Source organism: Macrobrachium nipponense, chromosome 33 (assembly GCF_015104395.2).
Source record: "Macrobrachium nipponense isolate FS-2020 chromosome 33, ASM1510439v2, whole genome shotgun sequence".
Taxonomy (NCBI): Eukaryota; Metazoa; Arthropoda; class Malacostraca; order Decapoda; family Palaemonidae; genus Macrobrachium; species Macrobrachium nipponense.
Window position 1 is genome coordinate 32,665,918 of NC_087219.1, and position 14,521 is coordinate 32,680,438.

The window sequence follows — 14,521 nt, forward strand, 5'->3', positions numbered from 1 at the left end:
GTTCTCCACAGCGAGACGGCTCGACTAGGCCTGCAGCTCGATCGCCACCGCGGGGTTGACGATCGCCTGCAGTCTTCCAAGCCCACTGGTTCTGCCAGCGAGCGAGGAGGGAGCGTCAGGTCTGCCTCTCCCATACCTTCAACCTCCTCGGGTTACACCGGGAGGGACGAGGTATTGAGGAGTGATCGTGAGGGGTGCGCCCCTCAGGATCCCACCACATCGTCCTACGTACCAGGCACGGTTCTCGGACCAGCCAGGTCTGTATGCACAAGTTGGTTGGAGGAGACCGAGAGGGGTCTGTCGCTGTTCCTTGCCTCCCCTCGAGGGAGGAGGGTCTCGGGAGATGCTCCTGTTTGAGGGACTGGATGGTCCGACTCCGCAGGACGCAGTCACTCCTGAGATCCAGAGGAACTTTGCCGAGGTTATTGCGCTGATTCGTCAGCACAACGACCTCGCGGAAGGATCGCCGCTCCCACCATCCGAGCCCACGTCCCGGCTCGAGTCGTTGCTGGGTCCGAAGAGGGAACCCAGACCGACGGTGGGTTTGCCGCGTTCCGAGCTTGCCGACTCAGTGCTGGACCAGGTAGAATCGCTTGTCTCCGGGCAAGACGGTTCTCTCAAGTCTGGCAGGTCGAGCAAGCTGCTTCCACCTCCTCTGCTGCGACAGCGGCGTTTTTACGTGCCATCTGAGGACCCGATGCCGCCCAAAACAGGTGAACCCGGAGGTTAGCCAGGCTGACTCCGGGTGTGTCTCCTGCAGCAGCTCCTGTCCGAGAACCTATGGTTCTCGCAGCAAGAGGTCACTCGGCCTGGAATCTACTGCCATGGCAGCTTTCCAGGCCGTCTCCTGGTTAGATCTGTGGTCCCTCACAGTGTCTAAGGTCGCAGCCAACTCCAGGGGAATTTCTCCGAAGATGACTCGGCCTTTAGGAGACTTGCCAGTCTGGGGGAAGAGCCATCTCCTTCCTTGCCCACCAGACGGTGAACCTGTGGGCCAAGCATGGTTTCTCCGACGTAGGGACGCTGTCCTTACTCGGGTTTCCAGGGCGGCCGGGCGTGAAGCGGCGTTGGGACTTCGCAACGGACCTTTACGGAGTTCCACGTCTCTCTTCCCAGGAGAGATGGTGGACGCTGCGGCGGTGGACAGACGGCGCCATGACGACAGTGACCGTCTGGTTCACCAGGCAGTCTCGAAGGCTTCTGGGCAGCCTCGGACTGCGGCCAAGTCAAAGAGCTCGGCTAGCGCTTCCTCGGTGGCTAAGACGGTAGCTGCGTCGAAGCCCCGGGGAAAGACTCTGTCTTCTTCGACTTCTACAAAGGGGAGCCGTAACCAGCCCTCCTCCCAGCCCTCCTCCTCCCGTGGAGGCTCTGGGAAGAAGTCGAAGAAAGGGGGGAAACGCTAGGGACGGCGTTCCCCCTCACCTGCTGCCGGAAGTGGGGGGGTGCCTGGCCAGCCATTGGGCAACTTGGCAGCGCTACGGCGCCGAGACCTGGATTGTAGATGTCCTTCGGGAGGGATATCTCTTACCCTTCGAATCTCGCCACCCCTCACCTCCAACCCGGTCCAACAGCAGTCGTACGTTTCCAGGGTCATCGAAGGACTAGCATTGAGACCAGGAGATCAAGACCATGCTGAGCAAGAGAGCTGTAGAAAATCGTCACGGATCAGTCACCGGGCTTTTACAGTCGACTCTCCTGGTGGGAAAAGTCTACGGGAGGAGGCTGGCGCCCGGTGATAGATCTCTCTCCTCTGAACCGGTTTGTTCGCCAGACCCGGTTCACGATGGAGACGGCACGTTCAGTGCTCGACTCCATCAGGGAGAACGATTTCATGCTTTTTCAGTGGACTTGAAGGATGCGTATTTTCAAATACCCATTCATCAGTCCTCCAGAAAGTACCTCCGCTTCATCCTCGACGGGACGGTGTACCAATTCAGGGCAACTTTGCTTCGGTCTCTCAACCGCCCCACAGGTGTTCACGCGAGTGTTCACTCTGGTGTCTGCTTGGGCCCATTCGCACGGGATACGTCTGATGAGGTATCTCGACGATTGGTTAGTCCTGGCGAGCGCCCGCTCGCAGTTGCTACAGGACAGGGATCGACTGCTCGAGTTCTGTCGCGATCTGGGGATCGTTGTGAACTTCGAAAAGTCCGATCTCGAACCAAGCAGAGGATGAAGTACCTGGTATGCTGATCGACACGGTAGCAGGGCGAGTCTTCCCCGCAGACTCGCGGATCAGCAGATTCAGGGAGGCAGCCAACCAGTTCCTGTCTCGGCAGGAACAGGTAGCTCAGCGATGGCAAGTCGTGATCGGACACCTGTCGTCACTCGAGAAGTTAGTCCCTCACGGGCGTCTTCACCTGCGGTCTCTTCAGTGGAGACTAAAGGAGAGTTGGTCACAGGCGACGGATCCCCCAAGCTTTCCAGTGTCACTGACACAGGAGGTGAGGCAGGACCTAGCCTGGTGGCTGGACGACAGGAACCTCTTAAGAGGAGTGCCTCTGCGCACTCCCCCCCCGGACATGCAGCTGTTCTCAGACGCATCGACCGAGGGATGGGGCGCACACCTGGAGGAGTTGCTGACTTCAGGGAGTGTGGGACGAGAACGACAAGCACCTTCACATCAATGTACTGGAACTCAAGGCAGCGTTCCTCGCTCTCCAAGAGTTCCAGGACCGCTTGATGGGACACTCAGTGGTGTTGATGTGCGACAACACCACGGTAGTGGCCTACGTCAACAAACAGGGGGGCCTAGTGTACAAACCGGGGGGCCTAGTGTCTCTCCCGTTGTACCAGTTGACTCGGCAGGTGCACGAGTGGGCCGAGGCACACTCAATAGAGCTGTCGGCACGCTACATTCCAGGGAAGAGGAATGTAGTAGCAGACACGCTCAGCCGTCGGGATCAGGTGATAGGGACCGAGTGGTCTCTACACCAGGACGTGGCGGAAAGGCTCTTCGACCTGTGGGGACGACCAGTCGTGGATCTGTTCGCCACCCGGCACAACAGGAAGCTCCAGGTGTTCTTCTCGGCCGTGCCGGACCCATGGGCAGCTGCAGAGGACGCTCTCCAACACCCGTGGGACAACCTCTTCGTCTATGCCTTTCCCCCGTTCAGCCTGATTCGCAAGGTGATCAGTCGAGCACTGGTCACCCCGAATCTCAGGATGATCCTGGTGGCTCCCAAATGGCCACAGGCCATTTGGTATCCGGACCTGCTGGCTCTTCTCGCAGGAGAACCGAGAGAGATTCCCCTTGGCACTTCTCGCCCAGCCACACGTCGAGCGGTACCACCGAGCAGTCCAGTCCCTACGTCTTCACGGCTGGCTGTTATCCACCATCTCTTGCGAACGAGAGGCTTTTCTCATAGCGCAGCAACAGAGATGGCTGGAAACGTCCGTCAGTCCTCTGCAGCTGTGTACCAGGGGAAGTGGCCGTCTTCTGTGGTTGGTGTCGTAGACGGGGTCTATCTCCTCTCAGAGCCACTCTTCAGCAGGTAGCGGATTTCCTCGTTTTTCTTCGCCGAGAGAAGCTCCTCTCAGTACCCACAGTCAAAGGATACAGAGCCGCCCTGGCGCTCGTCCTGAAACTGAGGGGATTGGACATCTCGAACTCGTTCGAGCTTCTCCTTGCTTATGAGGAGCTTCGAAAGGTCTTGCCCACCCAGGGAACTCAGGCCCCTGCGTGGGAATTTGTGGACTCTCGTCCTTAGGAGTTTGATCGAACGCTTTCGAGTTCGAGCACTCCGAGAGTCGTCAGACAGGGATCTGACCCTCAAGACCCTCTTCTTGCTGGCCCTGGCATCGGCGAAGAGAGTAGGGGAACTTCATGGTCTTTCCTATGATGTACGACACTCCAGGGGATGGGGGATCTGTGACGCTCGATTTCGTCCCGAACTTCGTTGCGAAGAATCAGAAAACCCGCGATCCCTGACGACAGGTTCGAGTCCTTCACGATTCCCTCCCTAATGGACTTCAACCGATAATGATGTGGATGAGATGCTGCTTTGTCCTGTGAGGGCGCTACGGCGCTATCTGAAGAAAACTCGACAACTCAGGCCTGAGTGTCGACGCCTCTTCGTTAGCACCGGGGTAACCAAGAAAGAAGTATCCAAGAACACTTTCATTCTGGCTGCGTGAGGTCATCAGGAGGGCGTATGAGGCTGATGGTAGTGACGACATCCGTACGTCCCGTCCGAGAGCTCACGAAGTCAGAAGTATTGGCCCCTCGTTGGCGTTTCGTAAGAACTTCTCCGTGGCGCAGGTCCTGAAGGCAGGGGTCTGGTCTAACCAGACTACCTTTACGTCCTTCTACCTTCGGGATATTGCCCACAGGTCCTTGGATACCTTTTCCTTGGGACCCGTGGTGGCTGCTCAACAAGTTGTGTAGCAAACCCAGACCCTCGCAGGCTGAAACAGCATCGAGTCCTGGTGTGACTGTGTGGATGGATGTGAGTGAATGATGTGAGTGACTGGCTCCCTCTTCCCGTCTTTTCCTCCCCCTCTACCTGTGGGCAGAGGGCCACGGTCGTCACTACGCTGGATGAGGACGAGATGCAGGTGAGCTATATGACAGAGCTCCATCCTCTATCCCTTTCACTAGGGATAGGAGCAGAATATCCACCACTTCCTCCTACAAGGGGGGGGAAGTGGATGCCTACAAGAGTCAAAACCCATGACTTTATATTTGCTCCTGTACAGGAACAAGTTCTTACATTGCTGGTACGAAGAGATACGCTTGCCTCTCTCTTAGTACTCGGTCCAGAGGTCTGACCATTGATCCTGCGGTGCACACCCCGATCAATCGGACAGAGGCTTGGATCCCTCCCTCGCTCTTACGACCAGGGAGACTTCCAAGGTTGGGCGAACACCAGTCTGTTCACAAAAGACTCAGATTCCTCCCACCAAGAAGTGAGTCTTCCTATTGTAAAAGGACCGAAGGTTTGTATGCCGTGTCGGAACAAATGACAATTTGTCCAAAATTGCATTTTTTCCTAACTATACAAACCTGAGGTCCCTTTTACACTATCCCCCCCACCTCATGCCACCCCTCACTCTGCAGTTTTTTTGCTTGGGCCAAAAGCAAAAGTGATTTGTTTACCTCCCAGTCGCGCGCGCGCGCCTGTCGGACAAGCAGTTAACTACCGAACCCCTGTTCGAAAGCTTACGACCTATCCAGCTGCCGCTAGTACTTTCCTATTGTAAAAGGACCTCAGGTTTGTATAGTTAGGAAAAATGCAATTTTGGACAAATTGTCATATTAAGAACATCCCCATACCATGAATTACAAAGCATTGAGAAAATAGAGGGGCATTTTGTTCTTTCAAGTCCTGCTATACAAGTGTCATAAAATTTGACTTTTCCCTGAGAATGTGTAGTATGATGATAGCATAGATTAAATATTAGATTCTAGGCACTCTTATGGTTGACAACTGAACTTTGATGTCTGTTCTCTTCAGAATATTTCTGTTTTGTCCTTATGCCCATTGATCATCATATATTCCTTGAATTAGGAATAGAAATATGGAGTCCTTTTCAACCCCAGAGAGTATGAATGAGATGTATTTTTTGTCACTCAGAAATCTTGGACTGTAGTTAATATGTAAATTCATGCCATTGATAAACATGTTGACTATATTCATGTGATTTTTCTAATTGGATATGAAAAAGACTTTGTTGTTCCGACACGGCATACAAACCTTCGGTCCTTTTACAATAGGAAGGTACTAGCGGCAGCTGTATAGGTCGTAAGCTTTCGAACAAGGGGTTCGGTAGTTAACTGCTTGTCCGACAGGCGCGCGCGACTGGGAGGTAAACAAACCACTTTTGCTTTCGGCCTGCTGGCGTGTAGACGTGTATCATCGCTCTCTTGCCCGCTTCTCATCGTGCGTTGCTTTCGCATGGTTGTGTTTTTCTTTTCCTATTTATCTAGTGAAACTGAATTGTAAGTACATCATTTCATATTTATTTCCATTGAATTCAATTGTGAATTAAAGGATCTTGGTTTCTCCACGCCCTCCGATTACCCGAGTGCCGGGACTGAAGGGCGTAAGTGCGGGAATTCATTTTCCCAGAAATGATCCTCGTATTGTGTATGCTCGGTGCCGAGGGCGGGAAGAGCGCTCGCTCCGAGCTTATATTTTGGTTGAAAATGTGTAGATGAAAATCGTAAGTAAGTGCCTTTTCATTTATTTTTTTTTTTGACCTGTATGCTCGTTGCCGAGCGAATGCGCTCGGCACGAAAACTTATTCTGTATGGAAGTGGAATCGCAAGTACAGTATTCTTTTCATTTTCATATAATTTATTTTGATTGTAGCAATACTCATTTTGGATCAGTTTCCGCTATTCCCGGAAAATTGATCCTTTCCCCTTTTTATTTGAATGAAGTGAAATCGCAAGTGCAGTTCTTTTTCATTTTCATATTTTATTGAGATTGCATTATTTACTTGGATCAATGTTTCCGCTATTTCCCGGGAATTGATCCTTCCCCTTTTTATTTTGTATGAAGTGAAATCGCAAGCGCAGTATTCTTTTCATTTTTCTATATATATTTTGATTGCATCAATTCATTATGGATCAAGGTTTCCGTTCATAATCGGGAATGGATCCTTTTACCCTTGCGCTCGGTACCGAGGGCGCAAATGCGCTCGCTCCGAGCCCTTATCATGGTGAAGTGAATCGTAATGCAAGATTCTTTTTCATGCTATTCCTTTTATTATTGATTGCATCAATATTTATTTTGGTTCAAGTTCCGCTCAGTCAGGGAATTGATCCTTATGCCTGTGCATTCGGTGCCGAGGGCACGATTGCTCTCGGGCTCTTTTTATTATTGTTGGGTACATGGGTGCTGTGCGGGGGTGGGGAACGAGAATCCCCCCCCCCCCCCCCCCCCCCCCCCCCCCCCCCCCGCTAAGCGTCCCACAGATGGCCCTTCCCCTTCGGGGGGGAGGTTATCTGGGTTCTCCTCCTCGCCCAACCGATCCGTCGAGCGTGGGGGAGGGCGCTCGGTGCCCGATGTACAATTGTATTCGGGGTCTTCCGCTCGTTCGGTGTGGGGCTCACGCGCGCGAGGGGACTTCCCCCCACTAATCACTACTACTGTTATTTCTGCAGGTGCTATTGCCACGAGGGTGGACCTTGGTGAGGTATGGGCGTCCGTCGATTTGCATGGGCGTGCCTAGTGTCCAGGGGCGGCGGTTCTATGTCTGGGCCTGCTGCGGTCACCCATGGAGTGGTGACCACGACAACGATATCGACTCCAGGTGACGACGTCCCTCCTCACCTGGTGTACTCGCCTCACGTGGTAACAGTCTTGCCTACAGCCGCTGTGAAGTGCCGTTCGCCGTACCGAGAGGGGGGGGGGCGTGCCGCCGCCGCTCGTGGTTGCCGCGCTGCCTGCGACCACACTTCCGCTGCCCTAGAGCTCGCTCCTGGACCTGCCGCCGGGTACCAGGATGTTGCTGGCTGCTGCTTCACCTCCTGTGTTTCCGGTGCTGCCTGCAGTACCTGCCGATTCTGTGCTGACTGTCCATGCAGTTGCTGCGCTGGCTGTCCCTGCCGTTGCTGCGCTGGCTGTCCCTGCCGATGCTGTGCTGGCTGTGCCTGCTGTTCCTGAGATGCCCATACCTGCTGACGTCGTCCCTGTTCGTGGTGGTACTACCCCAGACTTTGGTCTGTCTGTACAGGTGCGTCTGGGCCCTGTGGCTTCGGCTACAGCAGCCCCGGCTCCGCCCTGGATAGCAGATCTTAGTCTGTCCTGAGGAAGCTGACGAAGAAGAGGAGGAAGGTCGTCGTCGTCGTCTTCATCTTCTTCATCGTCGTCGGCTGCCGCCTCTTCCCCTCGACTTCTAAGGCTTCACAGCCGAGGAAGAAGGAGGTTGCCTCCTCTCTAAGAAGTCTCACTGGGAGCTTCTCGGGACCCGTCTCACCTCGGTGGGACGGGAGGGTCCTTCCGCTGGTCCTCCTGCTCCTTCGGGAGCGGGGCCCGTCTCTTCTTCCGCAAGGAAGAACACTACGGGGACCAGAGGGGTACCGGCTAACACCGGTACTTCCTCGCCTGGTGTCAGTGGTTCTGCCACTGCATCAGGGTCCGTCTCGGCCTCTCGTTCGCGGGAGGTACCGAGTGTACGGTCGCCTACCAGCGACCGTGCAGCCAGGAACCAGACCTCTGAGTCCGCTCAGCGTCAGGTTCACGGCACGGGGCGGAAGACTGGTGACAGCCGCTCACGCGACTCTCACCAGACAGCTCTCGCCTCTCGCGGCGACCAGCTGGCTACCCGGGGACGTGACGGTCCACGACCGGCCACGGGCTGAGGCTGGGAAGAGGTCCCCCCGTTCGCCGGTGCCAGCCACGGCTGGAACCAGCGACGTGACGTGCTGTGAGGACAAGCACCGGTCTCACTGTGACAGTGGAGCCTGCAGGTCGCCTGACCGTCGCTCTCACAGAGAGCGATCGGATACGGCAACCAGCACCAGCTCGTCTGACACTCGAGATCGGGGCCGCTGTGCTCAGTCCAGCCGTTCTCCACAGCGAGACGGTTCGACCAGGCCTGCAGCTCGATCGCCACCGCGGGTTGACGATCGCCTGCAGCCCTCCAAGCCTGCTGGTTCTGCCAGCGAGCGAGGAGGGAGCGTCAGGTCTGCCTCTCCCGTACCTTCAACCTCCTCGGGTTACACCGGAAGGAGCGAGGTATTGAGGACGTGATCGTGAGGGGTGCGCCCCTCATGATCCCACCACGACGCCCTACGTGCCAGGCACGGTTCTTGGGACCGGCGGCCAGGACGTATGCGCAAGTGGATGGAGAAGACCGAGAGGGCTGTCGCTGTTCCCCCTTCTTAGGAGGAAGGTTCTCGGAATATGCTCTTGTTCGAAGGGTCTTAACTTGGTCCTACTCTGCAAGATGCTGTGACTTCCGAGATCCAGAGGAACTTTGCCGAGGTTATGGCGCTGATTCGTCAGCACAACGACCTCGGGGAAGGATCGCCGCTCCCCACCAGCAGAGCCCACGTCTCGGCTCGAGTCGTTTTGGGGCCCGAGAGGGAACCCAAATCGACGGTGGGTCTGCCGCGATCGGAGCTTGCCGACTGTGTTGAACCAGGTAGTCTCTCGTCTCCGGACAAGAAGGCTCTCTCAGTTCTGGCGGTCGAACAAGCTACTTCACCTCCTCTACTGCGACAGAGGCGTTTCTACGTGCTCTTCGGACACCGTATTTGAATACCCCTTCGGTCCTCCTGAGAGGTTTCGACCTCGACGAGGACTGGAATGAGTCGAGGACGGTATCGGCTCTCTCCTGTCAGGTGTCGATCAGCCCCGCCCCAACCCAGACGACGTTCACAGTGGCGGCAGACCCTTACCTACAGTATGAGTTCGTAACCCTCCTCGGGAAAACGTTTTTCTCCTGACGATACGTTTTCCAGGCTCTGAGAGGCCATCGCCGTAAAGGCGATGCTCTTTTCTTCTCCAACTGCTAGTTCCGCTGGGAAAGGCGAGCCAGTATCCAATTCCTCCCCCATTCCTCTCTCCTTACGGCTACGAGGGAAAGGGGAGGGATCCTACAGAGATTTCTCTGTAAGATCCCACGTTAGGGGCTGCGCTACCGGGGGGACTTCGGGTCCTACCTGACGTAAGCCCCGGTCGTTGAGGAGGGATCCTGCCCCTTTCTCGATTTCTACGGGAATCGAGAGGTCCACCAGCCGATATCGTTTGACGAATTCGGTGGGGGGGGTTTCGCAGAGTGCTTAGAATTCTACGGAATTTCTAGCGCACTCAGAGTGTTCGAGTTTTTTACGATCTCCAAACACTTAGGCGAGACCACGGTCCAAAGTGAGCGAGAATCCCGATAATTGTTACACGATAATCGGGAACCTCGCTTATGCTCGAATTCCTGTAATTTCTAGCATTTGGAAGAAGACTGCTGCTGAAAGAAGAGTATCTCACAGTAGGCGATTAACCTGGAATAGAGAAGAACGGACGAGAACTTCCAGTTTGGCTTGAACTATCGTCTTCGGTATTCTGTTCACCATTGAGCTTTCCTTTGGGAAAGACTTCTCCTTCACTCTCTGACTAGAGAACGAAGGCGGTCGATCTCCAATCCTTATTCTCATTCCTCGAGAGGAAAGAATTTAGGATGGAGGTCGTGGTACAGAACCTACAAATATACCACGTATATTACCCTCGCGACATGATTCTTTTAACAGTTGAATTGTCCGGGGGTAGGCGCATACCGTAGTTAACTCTACGGTTTGTGACCGAGACGAATTGTATCTTAATTGAACTGCAACTCGGGGTTGCCTGCAACCTCCCAGCAGTTATCAGTTTCGATTTTAGATACTTGGTATTGTCATGACAACACCAAATCAGCTTTTGTATTTACCAAAATCCGTTTCGTTTAAATATAATGCTCGAGCGTATTCTTTATGCTCGATGGTTCTAGCCGAACGCATTCCTTCGTGGAATAATGGATACCTGGCAACTCACGGATAACGAGTCACCGAGAGCTACTGCGTATTGAACTGCCTGATAGCAGCTCAGTATTCTGCTAGGTTCTCAGAGATGCACGGTCGGTTACGTCTCTCTCTCCCCTGGTTTGATTGACTACCGAACCGTATCTCTGCCCAACAATCATGGACTTAGGTCTCTGATTAACGGGGATTCTCGCAATAATGAAGGACCATCTACTGCTGTGACGCTCGATTTCATCGCCTTCGACATTGCGAGAATTTTCAACAGAGATATCTCTTCGACTCTTTCATCTTTCTGTTTACCGCACGTAACAGAAGTCTGTACTAGTCTCCCCGCTGCATCACACCGCGATAATGCGAATGATTTTTGCAGACATCTGAGTTTGTCTTTAAAATATCTCGTATTCGTAGGTGTGCAATTATTCATTGCTCGTCCCGAATTAACAGATGTGTCAGAAAGACATCGCCTACTCTCCGACCTGACAGCTCTACTTCCAAATGTTCAGCCCATGAGAAGCAGTTCTTCAGGCAGTATTCCCGTCTCTTCATTACTGAAAAGCGCTCCGCTTTTATTGCAACTACGATCCTCACCGGTACAGCAATGAATAGCGGTTAGCGTTCTCAGTCTTTGTAGCACAGGTTCAGAATCTTGAGAATCCTTCTCTCGGTTCAGCTGTGAAGACGTAGGTTGCTTTTTCTGTACACCTTCGTCTTCAACGACACATAGTGTTGTTTTTTCTCCTTAGCTGAGAATCAACTATACTATGAGATATCTTGCCATGAGGGACCTCGGTCTCTAGAAGGCCAATTGACTTTCGCCTGTTGGGCACATGCCTTAAGAGAATCATCACCTCGCCTTCTGGCATCGGTGACGAACAAATTATTTGTTTAGTCTCTTGGCATAACCCTTTTACAAGGCGAAGGTCACGTGACTTGCTCGGATGCTTGGACAACTTGCCTCCTTCAAACGCAGTCAGTCGGCAGCTGTCAGAGCTCCCGAGTCAGTTTACGAACTACGCTGTTGACTTAGTTCTGTTGTTACAAAGCAATCATTACTTCGTTTTAATAGCTTGTCACAGTACCCATACCATCGACACCCACCATTGAGTGTCGGTGTCCCTATCCACTACCGAGAAGAACTTCACTGCATGGGGATAGGAGAATGTGAGACACTTCGCTGCAGACGGATAGACCAGTATGGGTACAGGACATCACCGAAGTCGAGAAGAGGGATAGGTCATGCGACCATTCCCTTCTTTTCCTCTGAGGTAATTGCATGACTTTTCCTGCGAAGTCAAGCATCCAGGGGATGGGGATTCGTGACGCTCGATTTCGTACCGACTTCGTAGCGAAGACTCAGAACCCTTCGGTTCCTGACGATCGGTTAGAGTCCTTCACAATCCCCTCCCTAATGGACTTCACCGCCTTCGATGCGAAGGGAGATGCTGCTTTGTCCTGTGACGACGCGCTTTCTGAAGAAACTCGAACATCCCAGGCTGAGTGTTGAAGACTCTTCGTCAGCAACCAAGATGACCTAGAAGTACACTCCCTTGAGTTACACAAGAACTTCTCCGTGGCGCAGGTACTGAAGGCAGGTCTGGTACAACCAGACCACTGGCACCTCCTTCTACCTTTTGGATATTGCCCACAGGTCCTTGGATCGTTTTCTTTGGGACCCGTGGTGGCTGCTCAACACGTTGTGTAGCTAACCCAGACCCTAGCAGGCTGAACAGCATCGAGTCCTGGTGTGGACTGTAAGAATAGATAAGTGAATGAGAGAGTGACTGGCTTCTCTTCCTATCTTTTTCTCCCCTCTACCTGTGGGTAGAGGGATACGGTCATCACCTTGCTGGATAAGGACGAGATGCCCGGTGAGCTACTCGACAGAGCCCCATCCTATCCCTTTCACTAGGGATGGGAGCGAATATCCACCACTTCCCTCCTACAAGGGGGGGGAAGTGGATGCCAACAAGAGACCAAACCATAACTTTATGTTGCCTCTTGCAAATAGGAACTTGTTCTTGTTTGCTGGTACGAAGAGATACGCTTGCCTCTCTCTTAGTACTTGGTCCAGAGGTCTGACCATTGATCCTGCGGTGCACACCTCCGATCAATCGGACAGAGGCTTGGATCCCTCCCTCGTCTTACGACCAGGGAGGCACTTCCAAGGTTGGGCGAACACCAGTCTGTTCACAAAAGACTCAGATTCCTCCCACCAAGAAGTGAGTCTTCCTATTGTAAAAGGACCGAAGGTTTGTATGCCGTGTCGGAACAAATGACAATTTGTCCAAAATTGCATTTTTCCTAACTATACAAACCTGAGGTCCTTTTACACATAGTCCCACCTCATGCCACCCCTCACTCTGCAGTTTTTGCTTGGGCCAAAACAAGCAAAAAAAGTGATTTGTTTACCTCCCAGTCGCTGCTGATGCTTGCGCGCATGTCGACAAGCAAGTTAACTACCGAACCCCTTGTTCAAAAGCTTACGACCTATCCAGCTGCCGCTAGTACCTTCCTATTGTAAAAGGACCTCAGGTTTGTATAGTTAGGAAAAATGCAATTTTGAACAAATTGTCATTTTTTATTACTAGATAATATTTTCATTCAGCATTAAGGAGTACCGTAAAAGCAAATGAGAACTCTATGTATTTTTGTGGGAAATAAAAACCACCTAAAGTTATAACTATCATTACTTCACATTTTGCGTTCCATTGGAACAAACACTTTGGGTTTACAAGCTATTTCAGAGCTTGTATTATCTTAGCTTTATAAAACCAATTTATCAACCTAATTCCTGTTCTGATTGTTTTAAGTATTTTCATTATTCATGTTCTGTGATTGATGTCATTTTGTGTACAATTTTGAAGCTACACCAGTTTTATCCTTTTTTCCAGGGCAAATTAAAACTACTGTATGAGAAAGCTGTAGCTGATTCTGAGAAAGAAGTTGCCCTAATGAAGAAAGCTTTAAACACTGTGTATCAGATACGCAACATTCGCCATGACTTGCGAATACAGGTAGGTCAAAGATACTTGAGTATTACTGATGTCTTTCCCTTAAGTTATTTAAAAATAAGAACACTCGTTATTGGAGCCTTTTTATGTTTTTTATGTTTTCGTTACTACATTTTGAAAAAATCCTGATCCAAGTCTGATGTTATATAGTTTGAATATTTTTAAGCTATAATTTTTAAGAATAAAATTTCCAGGGAAACCAGCCTCTTAAACATGCATTAAACTTGCAGTTTTAATACCATGTTAGTTAGGAGGATTTTTGCTGATGGTGTGCCTTATGCAATCTCCAGCTGCAGAGCTTTCTGCTTTTTGTTTTTCATTATTTCGAATCTTATCTTCCAACTTCCGTAGCATTAGATAACTCCAATTCTCTTCCTCACATGTAAACAAATATTTGAGGTGAGCCCAATATTAGTCCAGAAATATGAGGCAATGTTTTGGTTAAAGTTCTTGTTTGGGCCTTTCCATTGCTCTTTATCCTGATAATTCTATATTTACCTCTTTGCTAACCAGCTATTCTCTTCATTTCACGAGGTCTATTTCCCAGTCCATTGGCACTGCCTTTCATGCAGTTTCCTACTTTTTCTTTTCCTTATATTGTCCATAGTACAGGCCTTGCACACATATGGAATGTAGGGTTCCCGCTGTTATACGATTCTCATCCACATTGCTGCTACTATTTCATACTACCCTCTCAGTGCCTATTTTTCTTCTACCGTGTTGTCTCCATACCATTTTCCTGTTGAACATGAATAAAATCTTACCCATCTCTTTGCAGGCGAAGAATTCTGGCAACAAAGAAACAATTAGACGAGGCGCCCTCATGAAGATGCTTCTGAACTGTGCACAGACCCTCCCACTGTGGATTGGGAATGCTGGAGAAAAGCCACCTCCTTTGTGTGGCGCTGTTCCTCCAGAGCAAAATTATATTGCGAAGGCAATGAATTTTCTGTGTTGTTTGTTTCATAGATTCTAAGCTCATATTTTCCTTATACTATGTTCTACTCAGAATGGTGCAGTGTAGGCCTGTAATTAGGCATTGAAAGCA

The 14,521-nt window shown here is 51.5% G+C and overlaps 1 pseudogene; it reads left to right on the forward strand.

The window, feature by feature from the left end:
- Positions 1 to 14,521, forward strand: part of LOC135202827 (SAGA-associated factor 29-like) — a 72,220-nt pseudogene that overhangs the window by 29,265 nt on the left and 28,434 nt on the right.